The 25,469-nt window shown below is 32.4% G+C and overlaps 2 protein-coding genes across 2 annotated transcripts in view; both read right to left on the reverse strand.

Annotated features, from left to right (window-relative positions):
* The window catches only part of LOC114349497 (ABC transporter G family member 20-like), a 636,826-nt gene extending 628,679 nt beyond the window's left edge, over positions 1-8,147 (reverse strand). Inside the window, exon 1 of the mRNA XM_050643852.1 lies at positions 8,057-8,147. The gene's annotated coding sequence lies outside the window, so the exon portion shown is untranslated. The remainder of the gene's footprint in view (positions 1-8,056) is intronic.
* Positions 1-25,469, reverse strand: part of LOC114330391 (ABC transporter G family member 23) — a 436,441-nt gene that overhangs the window by 178,529 nt on the left and 232,443 nt on the right. The gene's annotated exons all lie outside the window — the stretch shown is intronic.

Consider the following 25,469-nt stretch of genomic DNA (forward strand, 5'->3'; position numbering starts at 1 on the left):
AGAAATATGTCCATATTTGAGGCATTTATAACATTGCGTCACTTTACCCAACAATTTTTCCACTTGGAAAAATACATAATTTATCACAACATAGTTTGGCAAACAATTGCCTTCAAAAGTAATTATAACATTACGTCTAGGGACGTATTCTGTATTTCCATCCTTTTCTACTTTCCTGTGCATTCTTTTAATATCAATAATTGGTGAACTAGAGCTCATATATTTTTTCAAATAGTCAATATTATATTTGGTATCAACATCGCGTATCAGTCCTTTGATTTCCAAGAGGTGATTTGGAATGTACGCTTTTAAATTATCGTCCTTTAAGTGACTATTATTGACTAAATTGTTTGCATCCAAAATAGATTTGAGGATTACTTTAACACGGTTTCTTCCTATACTTTTAATTTGCTTAATATTATTAATCTTTAATTTTTGATGTAAAATATCTGCAACAACCATTGGATGCAAACGGGAAATATTCTGATCATTGGTCTTCTCAACATAAACACAACAATTTTGAAAGTCGTAACTATTACAATTAATATTAAAAAGTTTTACCTCCCTTGTAGCAGAAGAATTTGTGGTGATAGTTCCTGTATCCATGTCTTGATTACTATCACTAATAACTTCAGCAGTATTTAGTTCGCACACTGGCGTCTTTTTTATATTCTCCCCCATCTGGGGAGAATATTTTCACTTTTGTATCACTATTCTACAATATGTAAATGTTTTTACCCACGATGAAATTTAAATGTTTTAATTGTCACAAAAACTGCGAGCTGAATGTCAATATTTAGGTACGTTTAACCATGGCCAAATTTTAAACTGTTCACACAAAAGTTAAACACCGTGAAAAGAAGCCTAGGCTGTTTAACCCATAGGACTGAAACTTCTTATCAATGATAATTAAAACCACTATAAAATTAATTTAAGTTAAACTACTAAAAAATTAATTTTTTCTGGAGCTATTTTAGATGCAACCGTATTTGACGTTTATTAATGTCAAAGTGAAGAGACAGCATAAATTCATGGTTTATATTATAGCAACGAGATCCATTTTGCTAGGAACAGGATAAAACAAGAGTTTTTTTATTGTCAAAACATCATTCCACTTATAAGTTTTTGTACACCTGGTTCCAAAAAAAACTGATACGACTCTTGAAGCGTATTTTGTAGAAAATTGAGCAGTGTATTTTGAAAGATAAATACTTAATATTTACATTCTGTCAATGTCACTGCCAAATCTTAAAATTTGTCAGATAGCTTATTCTGTTCCACGGTTATTAGACTTTATTATTAATCTTTATTATTAATACTTTCTCCGCAACTGAGGGTATCTTATCAACTGTATTGTTTTTAAACAATAGATGATAAAATAAAAATATTGACAGTTCAAAAATGTGAACATTATTGCAGTGTGTGTGGCCTAAGTTTGGGCTGAAAACTGAAATGTATTACATTTTTACAAAATTTTGGAATATGTTTAATTACGTAGACCAATTTTAACAGTTGTTTTCAATACAGATTTCAATCCTCTACAAATAGTTTCTAATGTCTTTTGATGTCAAATAATTAGGGAAGCTGGAATTCAACAGTTTAGAATTTTACATTGAGTTAAGGCAACATTGTGACGCATGTCAAAATTCTCAATGTATTTTAATTCTATTCATTTTTTTCGAATCCTGAGAAAACTAATAAATATTTTTGAAAAATTTAAACTCAGAATGAAAGACTACATTATTACCGTGGGCTGAAAGTCCCTGAAAACTTCTATATTTATTTTAATAAATTACAGGGCTGAATTGAATACTAATTTGTTTTGTTGTATAATCCACGTTTACAATAATTATGTGATCTATTTGATGTAAAAACTATCATTTATATACTCTTTATAAAATACAGGAATTCAAAATAATATAAACATTTAGACCTTAATAATTAGTACAATTTATGAATTAACATAATATGTAATCAGTTGTTTGTTGTTTGTTTATTTTATTATTTGTCTGTCATAATAAATATAATGTCAGATCAATCAAATACACTGCTCAACATGATCAAATCTTACTAAGAGTCGTATCAGTTTTTTTAGGAACCGGCTGTACATCATTAGGGTTTTTCTTTAATTTTTTTCTTCTTTATGATGGACAAAAGTTTCAACGTTTAACACGCAGATGCGTGCAAATGCCCATGTGTCTTTTAAATTATTGAATTGACAAGTTTGACAAGACCTAACCAAGATGTCTATTTATTTATTTTGAGTTATTTAATTAAACGCTTAAATAGTAATGTTTATTTTGGTCAAGTGTAATGGATGGATGGGGTTATAGCTGCTGTTATGAGAATGCCGTGGATTTCTTAAAGGTTATTTTGATTCTAGACTTACCACTTACCCCTTGTGGATTGATGTATATTGTTTAGCCATCCACCTATATTGGTGCAATTGTTTTATAGACCATTACCTGACTTCCCAGGACCATCAACATAACAGCAGTTTTGCTTCCTTCCCAACAGCCTTCCACACGTTTTTTGGATTTTAAAGTGCCTGGAGGAAACACCCCAAAAGGACTCAGTTTTCGTTGTAACAGCTGTTGGATAAGTTAAGCTTTTGTTTATATTTTTTGTTATATCAATGTATTGATTCTGGTCCATGTTTACAACAAATGTTATACTGGTTAACTGTTTTATACGCATATGAATCAGGCACAGGTGATTTTTTAAATATAGTAGCATTTTAGATACAAATTAAGTATGTAATGGCCAATAATAATTTGAAATAAATCAATTTAAAAGTACGCAAGGAGAAGAGGGTTTCAATGGCTATAAAAGTCTTGGTATACCTATTCACCACGCACACCACTATGGTGGTTCCTGTTTATCTGAACCACCTCAGATAATTGAGGGGTGGTTACCCCTACCATAAGGGTTGATGAAGTAACAATACTCACTGTAAATTCATTTATTGGTACGTTGAAGTAACTACGGTAAAGAGCTGGTGGTATAATATTTAGTAGCTGTGATGTTTACCCGTTGGGATCTCAAATACCAATGACTAATCTTTTCGCAATGAAATTAGAACTAAGAATGTGGATTCCCCTCTTTACTGTTGTGGTATAAATAAAAGTGAGAGTGTTTTTATTAAAAATGCTGTGTCGACTTGATTATAAATAAAGGATACTATTTGTTATTGCAAACTGACCTTGTATCGAAAGCCGATACAGGTGTGGTAATATAGGTCAATCATGTTTACTATAAACAAACGTATTTAACATTTAACTATTAAAAGAATTTGTCTTGTACTTAATAAGATGATTACTAAAAGATGCAGTGTATCCCAATACATCTTCCCCTTCCCTCCAAAAATTTTCTGACTACGGAAAAGGAAGAAAATTTTCTGATAATACCACCAACTACTTACTGCGTTTTAATCAATACAAGTTAAGTTTTTATTTCCTATAACTAATAATTAAATACAAAAAATGTTCGTTATCAACATTTTTCCCGTTCCACTTGTCACTCACTGTGTTCTCGAATTGTAAGCATATAATCTATTCTTATGTATTTCCTTGATTTTATTGTTTTCCATTCTGATCTTACAATTAACGTTATTTACCTCTTTTATTGTGAAGGGACCTACACAAAAACTATTACACTTACCTTTCTCTTCCCTTTTTACCAGAACTAGGTCTCCTATTTTAAAGTGTTGTGATGTTGTTTTGGGCTTATTTTCTTCTAGCCGCTCTTTTTTGTCTTCATTGCTTTCATTGCTTTTAGTGAATTGACCTATCGTGTCTATGAACTCTGTGTCCTCTGGTTTCGAAGAAGTGTCCGATATCACGACTTCTTTGACATGTGTTCGTTTCAGTTTGTTGATTTGACATTTATGACATTGTTTAACGTATTTTCTTACGTCTTTTTCCAAATTTTTCCATCTAAATCTTGCTTTTAGCTTCTTTATTAGTCTATTTTTCTTTAAGTGTCCTCCAAACATCGGATGATTATGATATTCTTCTATTAATCTGTGGTTTTCTTTGCCATCTTCTATTGTTTCTGGTACTTCACATATGTATATTTCTACATTCTTCAATATTTTGTTTCCTTGTTTAATAAATTCATCTATTGCGCACAATTTAAAAATAATATCGTTTACGTATATTTTTACTTTACGTACTGCATTCTCTACCGCCAGCTTATCAAGCTGTGCCAACATTTGGTTTAAATCGAAATGATTGAATCCTGTGGCTATGCTCTTGCTGCATTTTATTTTGTTTTTGACCCTAATGCTCAGTCTTGGTGAGATTAGTTCTGCTCCAAAAGACAAAATTGGTAGTCTATGCGCCTCTAAATTATTTAGTACCTTTCTTACTGTCTGTTTGGGGACTTCTGGCAATTCTGGCTGTAGTGCGAGTTCACTTTCTGCCTTCGTTTGCCTTGCTTCTTTCTTCTTTTCTCTTGCTTGAGCTCGTGTTATAGCTAATATATGGGTATTGTCTATGTATAGGTTCTTTAGTTGATGTAATGTTATTCTTGAAAGGCTGTCTGCGTAGTTATTTTTCCCTGTTATATACTCTATTTCGAAATCGTATTCCTCTAAATCTAATCTGATCCTTGTAAGTTTCGAAGTTGGTTCTTTCATTGCAAATAAATGTATTAGGGGTTTATGATCCGTTTTGACTAAAAATTTTGGTGCTCCATATAAATAACAGTTGAAATGATTAATTCCCCAATGAATCGCTAGTAATTCCTTAACGATTATAGGTTTATTACATTCTCCTTTATTGAAACTTCTAGATGCGTATGCTATTGGTAGGTCTATTCCGTTATAATCTTGACTTAAAATTGCTGAACAACTCTCGTTGGATGCGTCTGTTGTTAGGATGAATTGTTTATTTAAATCTGGATATTTTAGGATCGGTGGCTTCATCAGAGATGATTTAAGCTTATTGAATGCTTTTTCACATTCTTCTGACCAAAAAAATTCTACTCCTTTTCTTGATAGTCTGTTGAGTGGTCTGCATATTTCAGCAAAATTTTGAATAAAACGTCTATAATAGTTACAAAATGCTACGAATCTTTTTGTTTCTTCTGCTGTCTTAGGTGTCGGGTATTGTTCAATCGTTGCATATTTCGCTTTGTCTGGTGATACTCCTTCCTGAGAAAGATCATGACCTAAATATGTTACTTCTCTTCTAAAAAATTGACATTTTCCTGGGTTAAGTTTCAGATTGAATTTTCGACATGTCTCGAATATCTTTTTCAGGTTGTCTAGGTGATGTTTTTCAGATATTCCTATTACTACTATATCGTCCATGTAAAGAAATGCTTTGTCTGGTGTTAATCCTGAAAATGCTATTGACATCATCCTTGAAAATTTATTTGGGCTTACATTTAATCCAAAAGGTAATCTGGTAAATTGAAATGCTCCATTTTCCGTGCTAAGCGATATGTATTTTCTCGATGATTTTTCTAATGGTATCTGGTGAAAACCTGACATTAAGTCTATAACTGAAAACCATTTTGCTCTTCCTAGTTGATCTAATATCGAGTCTATTCTTGGTAAAGGAAATTTGTCTTTGACTATTTTCTTGTTCAGTTGTCTAAAATCTATGCATAATCTCCATGCTTTATTTACATCTATCGCTTTTTTCGGTACCAGCACTACTGGGCTGTTGTATTCTAATGTGGACGGTTCTATTATTCCTTGGTCTCTTAGTTTTTGTACTTGTCGGTTTAATTCCTCTGTTTGTGCATGAGGTGTCCTATAGTTTTTAATATATACCGGAGTTTGGTCTTTAACTCTCAGTTTCTGCTCGTAGAAGTTGTTACATGTTAGCATGTCATGCCTTAGGGCGAATATATCTGAATATTCTTCGCATAAAGATACTAACTTATCGCGTATGTATTCTGGAATGTCTAACGTCAATGATTCCCGTAATTCCTTTTTCCTGTCCTTGCTGTCGTTGATTAGTCTATATATGTTGAATAATTTAATGTCTAATGTTTTGATTGCGTTTGTCTCTACTTTTACTGTTTCGTAGGTTGTGTTCAGAAATTTAATATATGGATTATTACTTGAAATAATTGCTCTCGCTATGAATATTCCTGGTTGTATTTCCTTTTGTTCCACTATCCTGTCGTTCTTCAGCGTTTGAAAAATTTTTACGACTCTGTAAATTTCACATGTAGGCGGTATTATTATCGTGTCATTTTCTATATTGTCCAAAATGTTCGTACTAATGTAACAATCATTGTCCTCTTTAATGTGCATTTTAAGGTTAGCGTAGTCTAGTATGTATTGAAAGTTTGAAATAAAGTCTCTCCCAATGATTCCGTCGGTTAGAATAGGAAAGCTAGGTTCAACTAATTGAAAGATATGCTCAAATCGAGCTCCTTTTACTTCTAGTGTTATTTCAACTTCTCCCATTGTTTGTAATTCTCCTTTAGTTACTCCTTTTATTTTCGCCTTTGTGTTTGGTTTCACATGTTCCTTCATAAAATCTTGTGAACATTTCAGTATTGAAATATCAGCTCCTGTGTCTATGATAAATGTATTTGTATGTTCTAGGATTCCTGTTTTCATTCGTACAAAATTCGTTAGGTTTAAGTCGAAGTTGTAAATATTATATTCCACTTCTGACTGTGTACTTCCATTGTTTCGTTCATTCAAAACCCCAACTGCGGGTTCTCCGGTTCCTCTTGGTTGTCCTCTAACTCCAGTAGCCTTACGTTTCTGTTACGTCCTCCTCTCTGGTTCCCTCTGTACGTTTGGTTGTTAAATTGGCTATATCCTCTGTTCGAATAGTTCCGTTGGTTGTCCGTTGCTTCTCCTTCGTTCCGTTGTCCAAAGTTATTTCGTCTTTCTCTATCGTGTTTGTTATAGTATCCTCTTTTGTATTGCTGCTGTCCTCTCCTATTTTCATAATTCGTCCTATAATTGAACACTCTTCCCTGTGTGTTCTCCTCTGTCGTATCAATCGATAAAAATTTGGATACTACTTCCTGCGGTGTTGTGAAATTGCCTGCCTCCAGTATTAACTTAGCTTTATCTGTATTAACATTTCGTTTCATTGTTGCTACCACTGTTTCCGTTGTGTATTTTTTCGCTAATTCCAATGGCATTCCTTCCGCTATGTACGCTACCTTTAACTGTTCCGCTAGTTCCTCTACTTCAGATGCGTACGCTGCTGCATCTTTGTTTCCTTGCCTTTTCTTTGCTAATTTGTCTATTATGGTTTTCGGATTGTCGCCTCTTAATTCTTTCTTCAGTGCCGCGGCTATAAGTGGGATCGTACCCTCTGTGGTTATCAGGTTTCTAGCCTTATTGGTCAATCTTGTCTTTATTAGTGTTATCGCTGTTTCTTCATGTCCTTCTGCTATTTTTCCAAGTAGCTCTAATGCGTCTAAAAATGGTTGTAGTTTACCCGCGTTGTTTACCAAACTCGTTGGGCAATACCTTGCTTACCATATTCAAAAATTCGTTAATTGTCAGAACCATGTTTAATATTTTTATATCTTGTTTTACGTCGCCTTTTTCTTCTTCTATTTCCTCGTTAATTTTTTCCTCTATCTCTTCGTCACTTTTTTCCTCTTCTACTTCTTCGTCGCTTTGTTCTTCCTCTATTTCCTTGTCGATTGGCTGATGTATTGAACTTGGAACTACTGTTCTTAAGTTTACAGCTTGAAATGAGCGTATAACTTTGTCTTCCAAAAGAATCAGAGACACGAAAGCATAAATTCGATAGTCTTACGAGGTATAATAAATATATATATATATATATATATATATATATATATATATATATATATATATATATATATATATATATATATATATATATATATATAGTTTGAGTTTAATTCTTGAACCTTGATATATTTTTTTACCAATGTTTCTTGGGTTTAGGTTCATAAAAAAAGCTTGTCTATGATGTTATGACCATATTTATTGATATATTATCCTACGTTTCGGCAGGAAATCCATGCCTTTTTCAAGGATTGACTAAAACAACATTTATTGAAAGCTACAATACAATTTAAAAGAAAATCGACTTACCATGCAATCGTAAATTTAGTTTTGAAACAAGTACACAAATAGACGTCACAATTAAAACAATGTTAAAATGTTAAAGCATAGGAACGGACCCACTAAGTCATTGCGTTAAGAGAGTAATGAACTGTGTCAAAAATTATTATGGTGTTTATTGATGTTTGATTTTATGTTAAGTCAAAATAGTTGTCTTCGTCTCATAGGCGTGCTGAAATATTATATAGTTAATTTTAGATTAAGTTGAAATATACCCTATTAAGGTTTTTGACATCCCGTTTATCATTGACAGCTTTGTTATTTTTTTTAATTTCTATGGACTCTAGCAGTTCCCTCTTCTTTTTGTTGGGTTCACTTTTTAGGATTTTAGTTTTATCGACATCAAATTTGTGTTTCTTTTCGTTTTCATGTTTTGTGAGGGCTGTAGTGTTATTTTTGTCATAATTGTGAGACCGAATTCTAGAGTTTAGTAGCTGGCTGGTTTGTCCGATATATACCCCATCGCAATTTGAACAAGGAATTTCATATACAACATGTGATTTTTTTGATTGCGGGGTTTTAGTTTTAAGTTTAGTAAAATTCCTTTTCAAGAGATTATATCCTTTGTGAGCAACTGTAATGTTATGCTTGGCTAGGAGATTCGAAAGTTGTTCAGATAACCCTTGTATGTAAGGCAAAGACATATATTTCTTCTTTTCCTTATTATTTTTGTTGTTGTTTTTGTTGTTGTAAAATGTATGTAGTCGTGACTTGAAGGTGTTTTCAATGAGGTGATGTGGGTATGATTTAAGTGTTAGTGCTGTTTTTGCTTTTTTTATAGCATGAGGTCTATTGATGGGATCAGACAATCTGATGGCTCTGTCGGCTAGGCCAATAACTACTGATTTCTTCTGGGACAACGGGTGATGAGAGTTGAAGTTTAGGTATCTTGACGACCAGGTTTTTTTTGGTGTACCATGAAGTAGTTATGATGCTGTTGTCTCGATGTAAGGTCAGGTCCAGAAAATTGATTTGACAATTTTTTTCAACTTCTAACGTGAATTTGAGTTTTTGGTGGAAGTTATTGAACTCATTTAGCAAAACATTCATTTTGTCCTCTGGTGCTGCACTTAAACAGTCATCTATGTATCGATAGAAAAAAGGAATATTGAAATCTATTTTATTCAAAACAATTTCCTCTAGGTGCTCTAGAACTAATTGAGCTATGGCGCTAGATATGCTAGCACCCATAGCGCATCCATCTGTTTGTTGGAAAATTTTGTTTTTATATATAAAATATGTTGATTTTAATGTTGTTTCGACTGCTGAAACAAATTCTTCTAGAGGGATGTCTGTAAATACTTTTATTTCATTCCACTTTTAGCGAAAGATATCATTAGAAAAAAATCTACCTAAGATTGTTTGCAAATAATTCAGATTGCACCAGTCTTTGAATGACTTTTTGGCTGCATCGCGGCCTCAGATATACGAAAGGAATGTTCTCATCTTCGTCTTTCCTATAAAGTCGTACTGATGACGCAATAATGCAGAAACCGGTCTACGAATGGTAGGAGAGACGGAGGTGTGAATATTAATTTCGTATATTATTTACACATTATTTTCATACTTTTGTTAAAGTAGAAAGCAGCAATTATTGCCTCTTGTTTTCGGCGTTCTAGGTATTTTATTTTAAATACCGGGCGCCATCTAGTGCCTTCAAAGTGGAAGGCCATACAGGTTTCATTACCAAAACAAGTAGGTAGATTGTTTGCAAATAATTCATATATATATATATATATATATATATATATATATATATACAGGGTGTCTGCGTAACTTGGAACCATATGGGAAACTTTTTTAATATCAATTTTACGAAAAAAAGTCATTCTTTATAAAGTGCTCTGCATGGTCTTAAACCTAAGATGCAATCATCAGATATCAAATTTTGTCAACAGTATACGAGGTATGTAAAAAAATATGAATTTCGCTCAAGAGCAAACTACCTTTATATTTCAAAATATCAAAAAATTTTATTATGAAAAGTTATTTGTAATTAAAAACAATATTAAAATATGCAATAACAGCCTTCTACTTGAAAAAAATTTTTTTGAAATTTTCCTAAATTACCGAATCGGAACATCATTTTTATTTATTAGACATGTAATAACTCTTTTATTAATAATTTTAGGAAAAAAAGTTATTCTTCATAAAAATCTGTGCATGGTCTAAACCTCAAGATGCAACCATCAGTTATCCAAGTTTGTCACGAGAATATTATTTGACACACCTCGTATAAAATTAACAAACTTGGATAACTGATGGTAGGTAGCATCTTGAGGTTTAGACCATGCACAGATTTTTATGAAGAATAACTTTTTTTCTTAAAATTATTAATAAAAGAGTTGTTACATGACTAATAAATAAAAATGATGTTTGGAATCGGTAATTTAGGAAAATTTCAGAATTTTTTTTTTCAAGTAGAAGGCTGTTATTGCATATTTGAATATGGTTTTTAATTACAAATAACTTTTCGTAATAAAATTTTTTGATATTTTGAAATATAAAGTTAGTTTGCTCTTGACCGAAATTAATATTTTTGACATACCTCGTATACTGTTGACAAAATTTGATATCTGATGATTGCATCTTAGGTTTTAGACTATGCAGAGAACTTTATAAAGAATGACTTTTTTTCGTAAAATTGATATTGTGTGTGTGTGTGTCATCGAATTTCCTGACTGTGGACTTAATCCATTAGCCGAACTTATTTTTGCTCTACAGATATTTATCTCACATATTACTATTAAAATAAGATTTTGTATTTTAAAGATATACCTAGATTCTATAACAATAAATGGATAATTTAATCTTTAGCTACAATCATACAATATTTCATTTATATACATATATCTATATCATAAATATATTCTAGTATTATTCAATATTATTCTTTATTATTATGTTTTTTTTTTATTATTATTTTCTTTTTTTTTTTTTTTTTTTTTTTTATTTTTTATTTTTATATATATTTTTTTTCTTTCTTTTTTTTCTTTCTTTTTTTTTTCTTTCTTTTTTTTTTCTTTTTTTTTTATTATTATTTTTGTTTGTTTTTTTTTTTTAATTGTATTATAAGGAATGTCAACAAGGAGTACTTCTGCTCAGGGGTCTTTCAGAGCAATGCACACACACAAGACTAGACCACGGAAAGGTAGGTAGACAAATGGGATAAACACAGGTATTATAGTTTACAATTTTAATTTTATACTAAGTATGTGTTTAATTAGGATCTCATATACACGTTCGTCTAAACTAGATAATATTGTTATTAGATTAAAAGGTCTTGTAATATTGGTTTCTTTATATACTTGATTCATGAAATGATTTATTTCGATTATCTTTAGTCTACAGTTTAGTATCATGTGTTCTGCAGATCCTAACTCACCACACTCACAAAGATTACTATCACTAAGACCTATTTTAAATTTGTGTTCTGGAATTAGACAGTGTCCAAATCTAAGTCTGCATATATATGAAACAACGATTTTTTCGCCGTGATAATGATTAAACCAGGATTTAGCTGGAATATTTAATTGTATGTTTTTATAGAATAGCCCTTTTGTTGAGTTGTTATACCATTGTTGCCAGGTTTTGGTTTTATTGCTAGTAATATTAGCGTAAATATCATTTAATGTTAATTTATATTCACTTTCAATTTCTTGTTCGGTAGCCTTCTTAGCTAAAGTATCTACTATTTCATTGTGTTTAAGATTAGAGTGGGCTTTTACCCAACAAAATGATATTTGTTTGCCCTTATCCTTAAGTGCGATATATGCCTTAATAATATCAATATATATGTAGTTTGATATGTCCTTCAAACTTTCCAGTTTAAGTAAAGCACTTTTGCTGTCTGTAAGGATTAGGAATTTCTCTTCATTATTGTTTATACTGCTTATATACTGCAATGCTCTCAGTATTGCAATAAGTTCTGCTGAAAATGTTGTAAAATTTTCATTAAGTCGTATACCCTCTTTATACCTTGTCCTAGGGTCCCATACGGCAGCGGCCACCCTCGAATTCATTTTTGAGGCATCGGTATAAATTTGGTAATGTCCCGGAAATAAAGTTTCTATATCCACATTAAACATGGCATTCCTTAAGTACACTGGAAATTTCGAGTAATCTCTCATGTAGGTTGGTTGTATGTTTGGTATATTGTTTAGATTTATCTGAAACATAGATGGCAGAGTTGATGTATGTAGTTTATTTTTAAATTGTCTTAATCTATTGTAACTTTCAGCAAGTAGTAATGTTGTCTTTTTCCTCCAGTATTCTGTGGTTAGGTCATTTATACAAAGTTTGTGGCAGTTGTTACATATTATGCTTTCTTTAGTTATCATTTTAGTTATAAATTTTTCACACAGAATTTTCCTTCTTAACCATAACGGTGGTTCATTACATTCTACGCTTAGGTTTGATATTGGAGTACTCATCAAAGCTCCTATACATAATCTGAGACATTTATTTGAAAGGATGTCTATTTTTTGAAGATGGGTTTTGGCGGCTTGATTGTAAAAGTAACATCCGTAATCTAATATTGACCTTATATATGACCTATACATTAGTAATGCTATGTTGGGATCTGCTCCCCAGGTTGTATAGTTTACTGCTCGTAACGCATTGTACCCTTTGTCAGCTCTTGCTACGATATACTCAATATGATCTTTCCAAATCATTTTCCTATCCAGTATAATACCCAAATATTTAACTTTAGGTTGAACTTTAAACGAGACATTTTGCAACTCCACTACTTCTGGAATGTTTCGTTTTCGGGAGAATATACAAGCTTGTGTTTTTTTTGTTGATATGTTTAATGCTATTTGATCTAGGTCTTCTTGTAGATGTTTAAATACTGTATTTATTTTTCTACTGCCTTGTTCTATTTCCAATTGGTCTACATATATGCATATATCATCTGCGAATTGTAATATTTTACCTTGTTTGCTAGTAATTATGCTTTGACCTATATGCGCTGTATAAATAGTGTATAATATTGGACTTAAGATGCTCCCTTGGGGTAACCCGATGTTTGAAACTCTGGGTCCTATTAGTTTGTTATTGATTTGAAGATAAAGAGTTCTATTGGTGTAAAGTTGATGAAGTTTCCAGCAGAGTGTATCTGGCAGTCCTATTTCCTTCATTTTGTGGTATAGAAGTTGTAGGTTCACATTGTCATATGCGTTTTCTATGTCTATGAATGTAGCAAATACCGACTTGTTGGCGGAAAATGAGTTATATATATCCAGTATTAAGTGCGTTAAATTTTCCATCGTAGAACATGATTTTCTAAAGCCGAATTGTGTTGCAGGTATTTTAGAATTTTTTTCTAACCATAATTCTAGTCTACATTTAATCATTCTTTCCATTGTTTTTAACACACATGATGATAGTGAAATGCCTCTATACGAATCCGGACAGTTTGGTGATTTGTGTGGCTTAAGAATTGGAACTATGATGTACTCTTTCCATGCACGTGGTATATCCATACTCATCCAGATATTGTTTATTACGTTTAGTAGTTGAACTTTCTTATGTATGGGTAAATTATACAACATACTATAGTGTATACCATCTAATCCTGGAGCTGAATTATTATGTCTTTTTAGGCAGTTCTTTATTTCTTCCAGACTAAATGCTTCAGTGAGAAACATGTTGTCTTCGTTTGCTTCGTCATTGTCATGTCTATTATCCGTTGGGTTCCTGTGATTAATTTCTCCTTCTATAACCCAAGGTCTAGCAATTTTATTAAAAAATATATCTGTCCACTCATTTTCAACTATCGGATTATTGGGAGGATTATAAACGTTTTTTAATTTTCTGATTTCATTCCATATTTTGCTAATAGGTGTATTTTTATTTAAACTACTACAAAAGTTTTTCCAAGAAGCTCTTTTGCTGCCTAAAATAATTCTTTTTTTATAAGCTTCTGCTTGTTGATATTTTAAGTAATTATCGTAATTAGATAGTCTTTTAAACTGCAAAAAAGCTTCTTTTTGTTGTCTTATAGCGTCCCTACAATCATCATTCCACCATGGTTTATTAAATTTTGCATAGGGCCCTCTCTTCCTCTCTGGAATAGAGCTTTTACTAGCTAAATTGATTGAGTCACAAAATGTGGAATATTCTTGCTCTGAACCATCTGATATATTATTATTCTTTTCATTGTTTAAGAGATAGGTAAAGAAAGCCCAGTCTGCCTTTTTAATATCCCATGTAATTCTAGATCTAGATATATCATTAGTGTCAATGACAGCATTGCTATTAGTAACGTTACTATCAGTATTATGGTTAAATTCTATTACTATTGGGTAGTGATCAGAACCCAGACTCAAAGTTTCTGTGTGCCAATCAAATTTGTAATAAATATCCCTAGAGCAAATTGTTAAGTCTATAGCAGATCTATTTAAATGCATAGGTTTACGAATTAATGTTTCTGACCCATCATTTAGGAAATTAAGTCCACATTGCTCCATAGCCTCAAAAAGATAAATACCTTCTTGATCGGTGACATCACACCCCCACATTTTATTATGGCAGTTGAAATCTCCCCCTATTAAAAAAGGTTTGTGTAAACTATTGAAAAATTTAACCCATTCGTTTTTTGACACACATAATTTGGGTTTTGCATAAATGGAATATAAGTTTAAGTTTTTATTATTTATCTTAATCTGTAGTGCAACGCACATGACATTATTTATTTTATAAAAATTTAAATTGTTCTGAAAATTGATATTTTTTCTTAATAATATCGCTACTCCTGCATAACCATCTGATCTATCTTCACGAAGGATGTTATATTGGGAAAAGCTTATCTTTGAATTTGGTTTTAACCAAGTTTCACTTAAAAGAATAGCTAAGAATTTATTTTCGAAAATGTACTTTTCAAAATGGCCTTTATTGTTCACTATTGATCGTGAATTCCATTGTAAAATCTTATTATTTACTAGGGCCATTTAAAACTTTTTCTATATTACTTTTAATGTCGTCTAAAATTTGTTTGTTTGCTATTGGAATTAAGTTTTTGTCTAAGAAATTTTTAAATATTGTTACTATATTATCAGTAATTTGTTTACTAGTTAGTGAGTTTTGTTGGACTATTTTTGTTTGATTTTGATATAATGGGTTGTTTATAACTGGTAGCGACGGGTAAGCAGAAGCGCTTGCAGTGTCCAGTATATTTTCGTGTTCTTTTGAATAAGGATAAACTGATTTATTTTGAGCTCCTTCGCTCCATTTTCTTTTGGTTGTCACTGTGTACCTATTTCCTGTGTTTGTTGAATTTAGGACTGTTCTATAGCTACTGCTGTATTTTAATTTTGCTTCTTCAAAAGGTAAATTTTCATTTGCCATTATATATTTAATACCCTTTTGTTTTTCAAACTCAGCGCATTTGTTTCGATCTAATGCTGAATGGTTTCCAAAACATAATATACAAGTGGGATCTGTTAAATCACATACATCTGAATCATGTTCCTGTCCGCACTTGCTGCATCTTTTCTTACCACGACATTGTGACGTAACGTGCCCGTACCTAATGCAATTAAGGCATTGTATTACTCTTGGAACATAAGGTTCCACTTGGTATATCATTCGCTCAATGATTACTTGTTTTGGAATCATTTGGCCTCTGAAAGACACCACTATCGTACCCGTCTCCACCAGTTGATCATTTTCTTTTCGCTTTATTCTTTTAACGTTTATTACTTTAAAATTGCCGTATCTTGGAACAATAATACCTTTTAATTCGTTTTCTGAAATATTTTTGTCTACCCCTTTAATTACCCCACTCTTTTGAGTAAAAAAATTTGGAATATATAAATCGTAATTTCTTTCTATTAACTTTTTACATTCCACTAAAATATTAGCGCTTTTATATGTGTTACATTCAATTTTAATTTTATTTTTTCCTATAATATTAATATTAACAATATTATCTTTAATTGCAGGTACTGCACCTAAAATTAAGCGAGCTGTCGCGATACGATGCAATCGGCCGATGTTGCCTTCCTTATTCTGCATAAAAACAAAATAAGGACCTTGGTCACCTTGACTGTATTTATTTTTCACCTCTGACATTATGGACTGGCCTATATTATTATTTGTTTTATTGCTTACCTGATAATCTGGTAAAAAGTTTTTTGGATTTGTTATCGGTACCTGTTTTGATTGTGTATTAATATCAATATTTATAATTTCCTCAGACTGTTTTTGTTTTTCATTAACTTCATAATCCATATTACTAGCAACATCGTCAATCCTTCCTCTGTCAGGTGGATTTCCTCTGCCATCTGAATTTAATTCCATTTTTTGGTAAAAACAACAACAACTCTAATAATTAGCACTTCGATCACACAGAGAACTATTCGCTTCCGCTGCTACAATCGAACTTAAAATTGATATTAAAAAAGTTTCCCATATGGTTCCAAGTTACGCAGACACCCTGTATATAAAATATTATGTCAAAAATAGTAAAAATATAGTAAATTGCAATAAAAATCATTATATCAATCAATATAAATCACCATAAAAATCAGTAGACAAATCAAAATGTCATAAAAATCAGTAGGTAAAATAATAATTGGATAAAAAGTCGGTAAAGATAAAAATATATGCTAGTAAATATATAAAAATCCTATAAAAATGTATCATTACGTCCTATAAATAACCATAATACTCGAGAAAAAAAATTCCCTATAATACCAATAAGGTAATTAAAATAGAATAGGTAGATAAAAAAATAGGTAAAACTTAGATTTTGTGTATCTTAAATTACGATTATATTATTATTATATTGTGAATTATGCCTATATCGTGGAAATACTATAAGAACAGATAATATGGACTTACCACTTTAAACGTCTGTATTCGTATCACCCAAAAGTCCTCGCTGCACGTCCCGTACCATTGTCCATTTTCCCACGATGTTCCATCTTCATACCATTCCATCCTCAGCTCCGCGTCGGCCTGATGTCTCCATCCTTTTTATGTAGGCACCCCACTGTTATCTAGGGTGGTCGAGGTGCAAGAACATTGAAGTTTCTTTCCATTTCTCCTTCCAGACTGCTAGTTCCATACGTTCCCGCCTGGTCTTAGATCGCCATATGGTGATTCCTGTTTATCTGAACCACCTCAGATAATTGAGGGGTGGTTACCCCTACCATAAGGGTTGATGAAGTAACAATACTCACTGTAAATTCATTTATTGGTACGTTGAAGTAACTACGGTAAAGAGCTGGTGGTATAATATTTAGTAGCTGTGATGTTTACCCGTTGGGATCTCAAATACCAATGACTAATCTTTTCGCAATGAAATTAGAACTAAGAATGTGGATTCCCCTCTTTACTGTTTTGGTATAAATAAAAGTGAGAGTGTTTTTATTAAAAATGCTGTGTCGACTTGATTATAAATAAAGGATACTATTTGTTATTGCAAACTGACCTTGTATCGAAAGCCGATACAGGTGTGGTAATATGGGTCAATCATGTTTACTATAAACAAACGTATTTAACATTTAACTCTAAAAGAATTTGTCTTGTACTTAATAAGATGATTACTAAAAGATGCAGTGTATCCCAATACACCACTACTGTTAAATTATTTTATATTATAATGTTGATATTATAATGTTTATGTATATTTATCTAAATTATTTATATTTACACTGTTTGAAATCATTTATTATAAATATATTTGCTGTTATTATTTTTGATTTTTATTTCAGTTCCTACTAACAGTATATAATATAGCAATATAAGGTAATTATTATTTTTTTTATTTCAGGTCATTGTATCAACGGTCATCTATTTCCTGTCGTTCGTTACTTCAAAAAGCTCGAACTTTTCAAATTATCGGTCCAGAAAGCCGAGCTGTCTGTTCGAGTTGGCGCCCTTCTTCTTTTCTTGTCGTACCTTCGTATCATTATATCTCCAACATTTTTATCTAGTTGCCTTAAATTTTTGTATTGACAGGTCTCATTTTCTCCCTTGTTTCTATCATTTCATTATCCCATATATCTGTTTTATATCTCAAAGCCAATATACAGTGTGTTGAAGCTAGCCGGAATACTCACTTGAGATTTAGTGTCTCTGCCCATTTAATTTGTTCTTCTGAGCTAAGCCACTCTTCTTAGTATCTTAAATCACTTCTCTTCCGGTTTTCCCCTATTTCGTCAGTTCTTCCTCTTCAAAATCTCAATACCCAGAGTATTGGGTTATCTACAGTTACCAAAACCAGATGCAAAAAATCTTATTTAAAAAAATGAAGATATGGCTAAATGTATATATAGCTTCAATAATATCAATTTGTATATCACTTGAAACTCTCGAAAAAACAGTTTATGTTTCTAGATTTTAGCAAAATGTTTGATCTTTTTAGATAGGTAACGGAGAAATTTCATGTCTCCTTTTTAAAACTCTAAAAATATTTAAATAGTCAACCTGGTCCACCCATTTTTCTGTAGAAACCAGAAGACATGGCCAACAATACAGTCTATTTTTCTTGCAACCACATAACCAAGGATTTTCACTGTATCAACTAAATTTACAATATCGAACTACTTTTTTTTAATTTCTTTTTTAAATTGTTTAAAATAAGTCTTTCATTTTTAATAATCTCATTATTTTCTTCAAAATTATACAAGGAGAATTAATGTTCAAGTAGTTGATCGATTACGCAGCGACACCAATCCATGGTGAACTGCAGCACACTTTTTGTAGGGACTGTAGCTAAATCTGGTAACAGGGCCACTGATATACACAGCGCGCTTACGGGCTTACACCTGCGACGGGCTTACGAGCGACAGCAAGGATATAACCATTGTAACCACAAATGATACTGGTAACAGAGTATAATAATGTGCAACTGAGTCACATAAACTCGCCAATATTTTCGTGTGTTTACAAATAGTTGGCTATTTACTGAATTAGGTACTATTAACACATAATATAATAATATATTTCTATTGGTAAATAAAATATAATCAAAGCGGCAGAATATTTGTTCGATTAAATGGGTAGGTACTTACTCAAACCCCCTTAGCAGAAGCGTAAAATGTTTTAGAAAGTGGGATTTGAACTATTGTTAACTAAATCAATTTATCTGGTAAAAACACTTAGATAATATTCGATAATGACAGATTGCAAATTACAAAATATATAGTGTTTCCTAATTAACATCTACTTTATTTTTTTATATTACTAATGATTTGTTTTCACTAAAAAGTTATGATTGAAATAATTGAAAACTTATTAATTATTAATAAGTGCATTAATAATTAATGGCATATTTTCTATCAAAGTTCAATATTTATACTAGTTTACATAACTTAAAAAATTTAAGCATTTATAAAACAAAATTGTTAAGTGCGACATAATACTCGTTTCATTATTTTCGTGGTTTTCCTGCTGATCTTCCTATTCTGTAGTCATCAACTATGCGAGAGACTGAGGAACCATATACCTCGCCTAGATGATGTCATTCTCTTATATAATGATATATAATGATAATAATGGTAGTTCCATTTTATTCTTCTCAATCTTACTTAGTCCTTGATATTCTCCACTGTGCTTCTCCTTCGTATATCTGCAGTTCTAACTCTGCCTTATAGTGTCTTACCATTAACTTTTCTAACGGTTGTCATCTCTGCTGTTTTTAGCATACTTTTTGTTTTTCTGTGTTGGGTCCTATTTCTGGTGCGTATGTCATTATTAATCTGATGACTATTTCATCAGATACAGACTTTCAGTGACTGCACTATTTGTAAATTGGAGAAAGCACTGATTGAGGTTGTAACTAGAAAGTTGGTTCCACGGTAGAAGTATTTAGATTTTTGAATCTAGGGCTTCTCATTGTGTTAATAGATGTCGCTGCATTGTCTGAAAGTGAATTATTTGTATAATTTTGCTTAGGTAGACAGTTTTTTTTTATTCAGAGCGGACCATAGGCCTCTCTGAAGAGCCTCTGAAAAGTACGTCAGAGGATGATGGTCGCCTCTAAAGCTGAATGAAATATAAACTGTCTTTAATTGTTTCAAATGGTTTCCCTAAGAATTAGGTTATAAGTGAAACAACTTTTCACAAATTTTAAAATCGAACGAAGGGTAAAACAACCGTAATCTTAAAGGGTTTTCATTATTTGATGGTTTGGGTTTCAAACCCAGATTATACATTCCTCAGGATCTCAGAAGTTATTCACCAGCATTCAGTGATAATTTTGTATGACAGTTCTCGTGTATTTTGGGATTGAATGGCGTAAATAGTCGGTTTTAGAAAACCCCAAAGGAAAAAATCTAAGGGACTAAAACCTGGAGATCTTGTACTTATCCAAGTTCTAAACAGCATAATGTAGCAGTATAATGTATCTTGTTAGTTTTTGCTGAATCGTTATCAGATCCTCTAATAGATTATTGTAGTTTTTTAAAATTTCTATGATTATAAATTCATTGGTATTTTTTAATAGGTATTTTCACAGGTAAGTCGCTATATTAAAAAGCGATCGCAACAGGCTAGAAGCTTGATATAGTCTTGTTTGTTTTTTGTTTTTGTTATATTTGACTATATTTTAATCGTAATATTGGTATTCCTGTAAATACTTTTTATGTAAGTGTAGTTTTCATTACAATCAATAAATTTGATTTAATTTCATATTATTCCCTATTCCCCATTATACGACTGTGTTGGATTATCTCTACAACGAGTATTTTATTGTGCAAAATATGAAGAACGAAAGTAAATTGCAAATTACATTGCTGTTTATTGGAATAAATATTAAAGCCATTTATATACTTTCGTACTTCTTATGTTGTATACTAAAATAAGTATTCGTTGTCGCGATAATCCAAAACAGCCGTATATTCGTGGAATGAACCACAAACGTAATATTTAACTTAGGCATGTCACAAGAAAACAGTTTCAGAACCATTATTTAATCAATTATTTTCCAGTGTCTAACACTGGAAAATAAAAAGGTAAAACGATTTATATTTAATAAACATTAAAGTGTCCATAAAGATCATTATGTTAAACAAATTCTGAAGAACACCATAACTTTATGTTGATTTTTGCATATTTTTATTTGCTTTAAAATTTATTTTTCTTTGGAAACAAGTTGTGTAATAATTAATTGATTTAAAAAACAAACAAATCCCACCACATTCAACAGACGCAATTTAATAAGTTTTATGAATGGCATTTAGCACTAAAACACAGGAATAAATCGATTTTTAAATACAGCACCTGGAGACTAGCAATTTTTTGCATTGTGATCAGGATGGTGCCAGGATAGAAGTATACCATAGAAAATGGGTTGAAATGCATAATTTCATTTTAAAGTGCATAAAAAGCATCCAAAAGTGCATAAACATGTCAAAATAAGCATATTAAGGGCCAGATTTTGTTAATCGAGGGTTTTTGGAGGCGTTGAAAAAGACTACTCCATCAGAACCGACCTTTGGAGCATCTGGTATCCAGGGTCACTGCTAAGGCACGCCATCTGGAGTTTCGAGGACGATCGGCACTAAATTAATAGTGGTATTCGCTCTGTATAACCCGAACGTACTTAGAGTAAGTTCGGGATTAGTTTCCTAGGCGCAGGCGTCAACGTAAACTTATCCTGCTGGACATGTTCAGAGGATTTTATTCTCCGTGAACAATTTTCGGATTCATAATGTAATGAAGGGTTGCATACATTAAGGTTACAGTTAGAGAAGGAAGCCTTTTCTTGTCCCTTTCTTATTTCGAAAATCAATGTCAACAAAAAATGCAAATGCAACACATTTTTGTATGTCAACAATAACAAAGAGAAATAGAATAACAGCAACAGGCAAAGGATTAACTTTCTATTCAATGCCTTTCTTAGAAGTTAGGAATTTAATTAGCGTCTTTATTATTTCGACAATATAATTTGGTATTTCCACGCCGAAATCCGGCTTAAATTTTTGTAGAGAGTAAAAAATTGTTGAGTTATTTGGAAATTGCAGCTTATTGTATATGTATATAAGCTGGACACTCCCGTGGAAGTTATAGCTGTTTTTCACTTTAATGGTCCGTTAAGACATGGGTGATCAGGACACTTTTCTTCTAATCTCTCTCGTCAAAGCTTCTAGTGTGTCTTCGTTTCCGTCACTATTTTTCTCTACTCATTTCGGTTCTCAGTCTTTTTGATCCAGTTTCGAATTCCCATAACTCTTAAGTCGTTTTCGACTTGCTGTTTCCATCTTGCTTTTGGTCTGTCTCGGGCTCTTGTCTCAGGGCGTATTCAGTTGGGAATAACTTTAAGAAATAGGTGAAGAATAAGAAAAGGTGAAGATGATCCCATCTTCACCTTTTCTACTTATATGACCATACCACCTTATTCTTCGTGCTTTTGCTTCTTTCACTATGTTTTCTCCTTCCATCCATTGTTCTATTTCGTGGTTCATCCAGGGTCTTCTTTTGTTTTCATTTATTACTTTTGGTCCCAGAATACTGCGCATTATTTTTCTTTCAAATACTTTCAGCTATTCTTCTTCTTTTAACGTTAGGATGTTGGTTTCTATGGCATACATTACCACTGGCCTTATGGTAGTCTAAGGCCGATGCCACATTATGCGTTTTGACCGGATGCGTTTTGACCGGATGCGTTTCCGACGCATCCGGTGAAAACGCATAGTGTGACAGATCGGTCCGGTTGCGTTGGAAGCGGATGCGTTTTGAGTCATCGGTACGCGCTTACTACCTGCACCAGACTAAACGCATAGTGTGACAGGTCGGTCCGGTTGCGTTGGAAACGGATGCGTTTTCACCGCATCCGTTCAAAACGCATAATGTGGCATCGGCCTTAGACTACCATAAGGCCAGTGGCTGCCTTAATTTTTTATCTTTTATTATTTTCTTATTTTTGTGGTAAGCTCTATTTCCTGCTTGTAGTTTCTGTTTCAGGTCTATTCTTTCATTATCTCTACTAATCATCGTTCCCAAGTATTTGAATGTATCTACTTCCTCAAATCTGTAATTATCTATTATCATTTGTGTTAGTCTTATTTTCTTGAATCTGCTTGCGTTCATGTACTTTGTTTTTTCCATATTTATGTCTAGTCCTCTTCTTTTTGTCCCTTTTTCTATTTCAGAGAATGCCTTAATTAATGATCTTTTGTCCCGGGCTATTATAACGATGTCATCTGCATAACCTACTATTTTGTACTGCATTTTTATTAATTATTCCGTTATTTGTTGCTTCTTTATTGCACAATCTAGAGCTGTAATGAATAACTCAGTTGACAGGGCATCCCCTTGTCTGACTCCGTTTTGGACCCTAATCTTCTCTGTTGTCTTTTGACCTAAATCTATTACTGCTTGTGCCTCTTTCATTGTCTTTTTTATTAACTGTATTAATTTTCCTGGTATTTTTATGCGTGTTAGATCTTCTATTAATTCTCCTCTTTTTAGTTTATCGAAGGCCTGTTTAAAATCCACAAAAAGCATATGCAGTTCCATGTTGTGTTCATATGCTTTTTCCGTAATTTGTCTTATTATGTGAATAGCGTCTATCATCGATTTTTCTTTTCTGAATCCATATTGGTAATTTCCTATGATTTTTTCGGTATGCTCTGCTAGTCTGTTCTTTATTATTCCCGTCATGACCTTATATGTCACATTTAGCAAGGTGATTCCTCTATAGTTTTTGCAAATTTTTTGGTCTCCATTTTTGGGTATCGTTATAATTATTCCCGTTTTCCAGTCTTCTAGCATTCTTTCCTCTCTCCAAATCGTTACAACTAATTCATGTATTTTTCTAATTAGAGCTTCTCCACCATATTTGATGAGTTCTCCGTTTATGTTGTCATAACCCGCTGCTTTTCTCTTCTTGATCTTGATACTTTCTGCTACTTCTTCGTATGTAGGTTCCTTGTATTCCTCCGCGTCCTGTCTTATTCTTATTATGTCCCCTTCCTGTGTCATCTCACCTGTTGCTTTATATAATGCCTCGAAATGTCTTATCCAAATATCTTCTTCTATGGCTACCATCGGTTTTGGTTTTTTTCCTAATTTTAAGTAATTATATAGTAGTTTAGAATTATTTCTCATGTTTTCTCTTTCGATGTCCATCATTATTTCTTCTAATTTTCTTTTCTTTTTCATTTTACATGTTTGCTTTGCTATTGTCCTTGCTCTCCTATATGTTTCCATATCTTCTGCTGTTCCTAAGTTTATCCATTTCAATCTGGCTTTATTCTTTTTTTCTATTTGTTCTCTACATTCCTGGTCAAACCATTCATTTCTTCTGATTTTCCTTATTGTGCCAATTTCTGTATCCGCTGCCTTTTCTATGACTTGTTTAATTCGTGTCCATTGTTATTCTATTTCTTGTTCTTCGTGTTGTATTCCTCTTTTAAGTTCTTCTTTGTATCTATCTTTTATTTCATCAACCTCCAGTTTTTGTATGTTCCATTTCTTTTTCGCTATTCTTGTTTCTTTTGGTTTTGCCTTAATTTTGCATTTTGCAATCACCAGGAAGTGGTCGGAGTCTATGTTCGCTCCTCTATATGATCGTACATCATTTATTGACTTCGCTTGTTTTTTCTTGATCAGAATGTGATCGATTTGGTTTCCGATATTAGTTCCACGTCTTAACCATGTTATTTTGTGTACATCTTTATGCTGATGTTTGATGCTACTTATTTCCATTTCTAGTGCTTCTGCCATGCCACATAATCTATCCCCGTTGTCATTGGTTTTGTCATGTAATGTATGTGTGCCTTCCACTTCTTGATTATAACTTTCTCTTCCAACCTGTGCATTAAAATCCCCTAGGATAATTAGTATATCCTGTTCTGGCACTTGATCACCTGTCTCTTCCAATTTCTCGTAAAAGTCTTGTTTGGTTATTTCATCACTATTTTCGGTGGGTGCATAAACGTTAATTATAGATAGTTTTTGCGGCTTATAATCTATATTTATATATGATATTCTGTCATCGACTGCTTTAAATTCTAAGACTTCCTTTCTTAATTTTCTTCTGATGTAAAATGCTGTCCCTCCTTGCCCTTGTTTATCCATTCCTGCATACCATATATGCAGGAAAGTATAAGTATTCATAAGTATACCATAGAAAATGGGTTGAAATGCATAATTTCATTTTAACGTGCATAAAAAGCATCCAAAAGTGCATAAACATGTCAAAATAAGCATATTAAGGGCCAGATTTTGTTACTCGAGGGTTTTTGGAGGCGTTGAAAAAGACTACTCCATCAGAACCGATCTTTGGAGCATCTGGTACCTGGAGAGTCACTGCTAAGGCACGCCATCTGGAGTTTCGAGGACGATCGGCACTAAATTAATAGTAGTATTCGCGCTGTATAACCCGGACGTATTCAGAGTAAGTTCGGGATTAGTTTCCTAGGCGCAG

This window comes from Diabrotica virgifera, chromosome 2, assembly GCF_917563875.1.
Source record: "Diabrotica virgifera virgifera chromosome 2, PGI_DIABVI_V3a".
In the NCBI taxonomy this organism is placed as follows: domain Eukaryota; kingdom Metazoa; phylum Arthropoda; class Insecta; order Coleoptera; family Chrysomelidae; genus Diabrotica; species Diabrotica virgifera.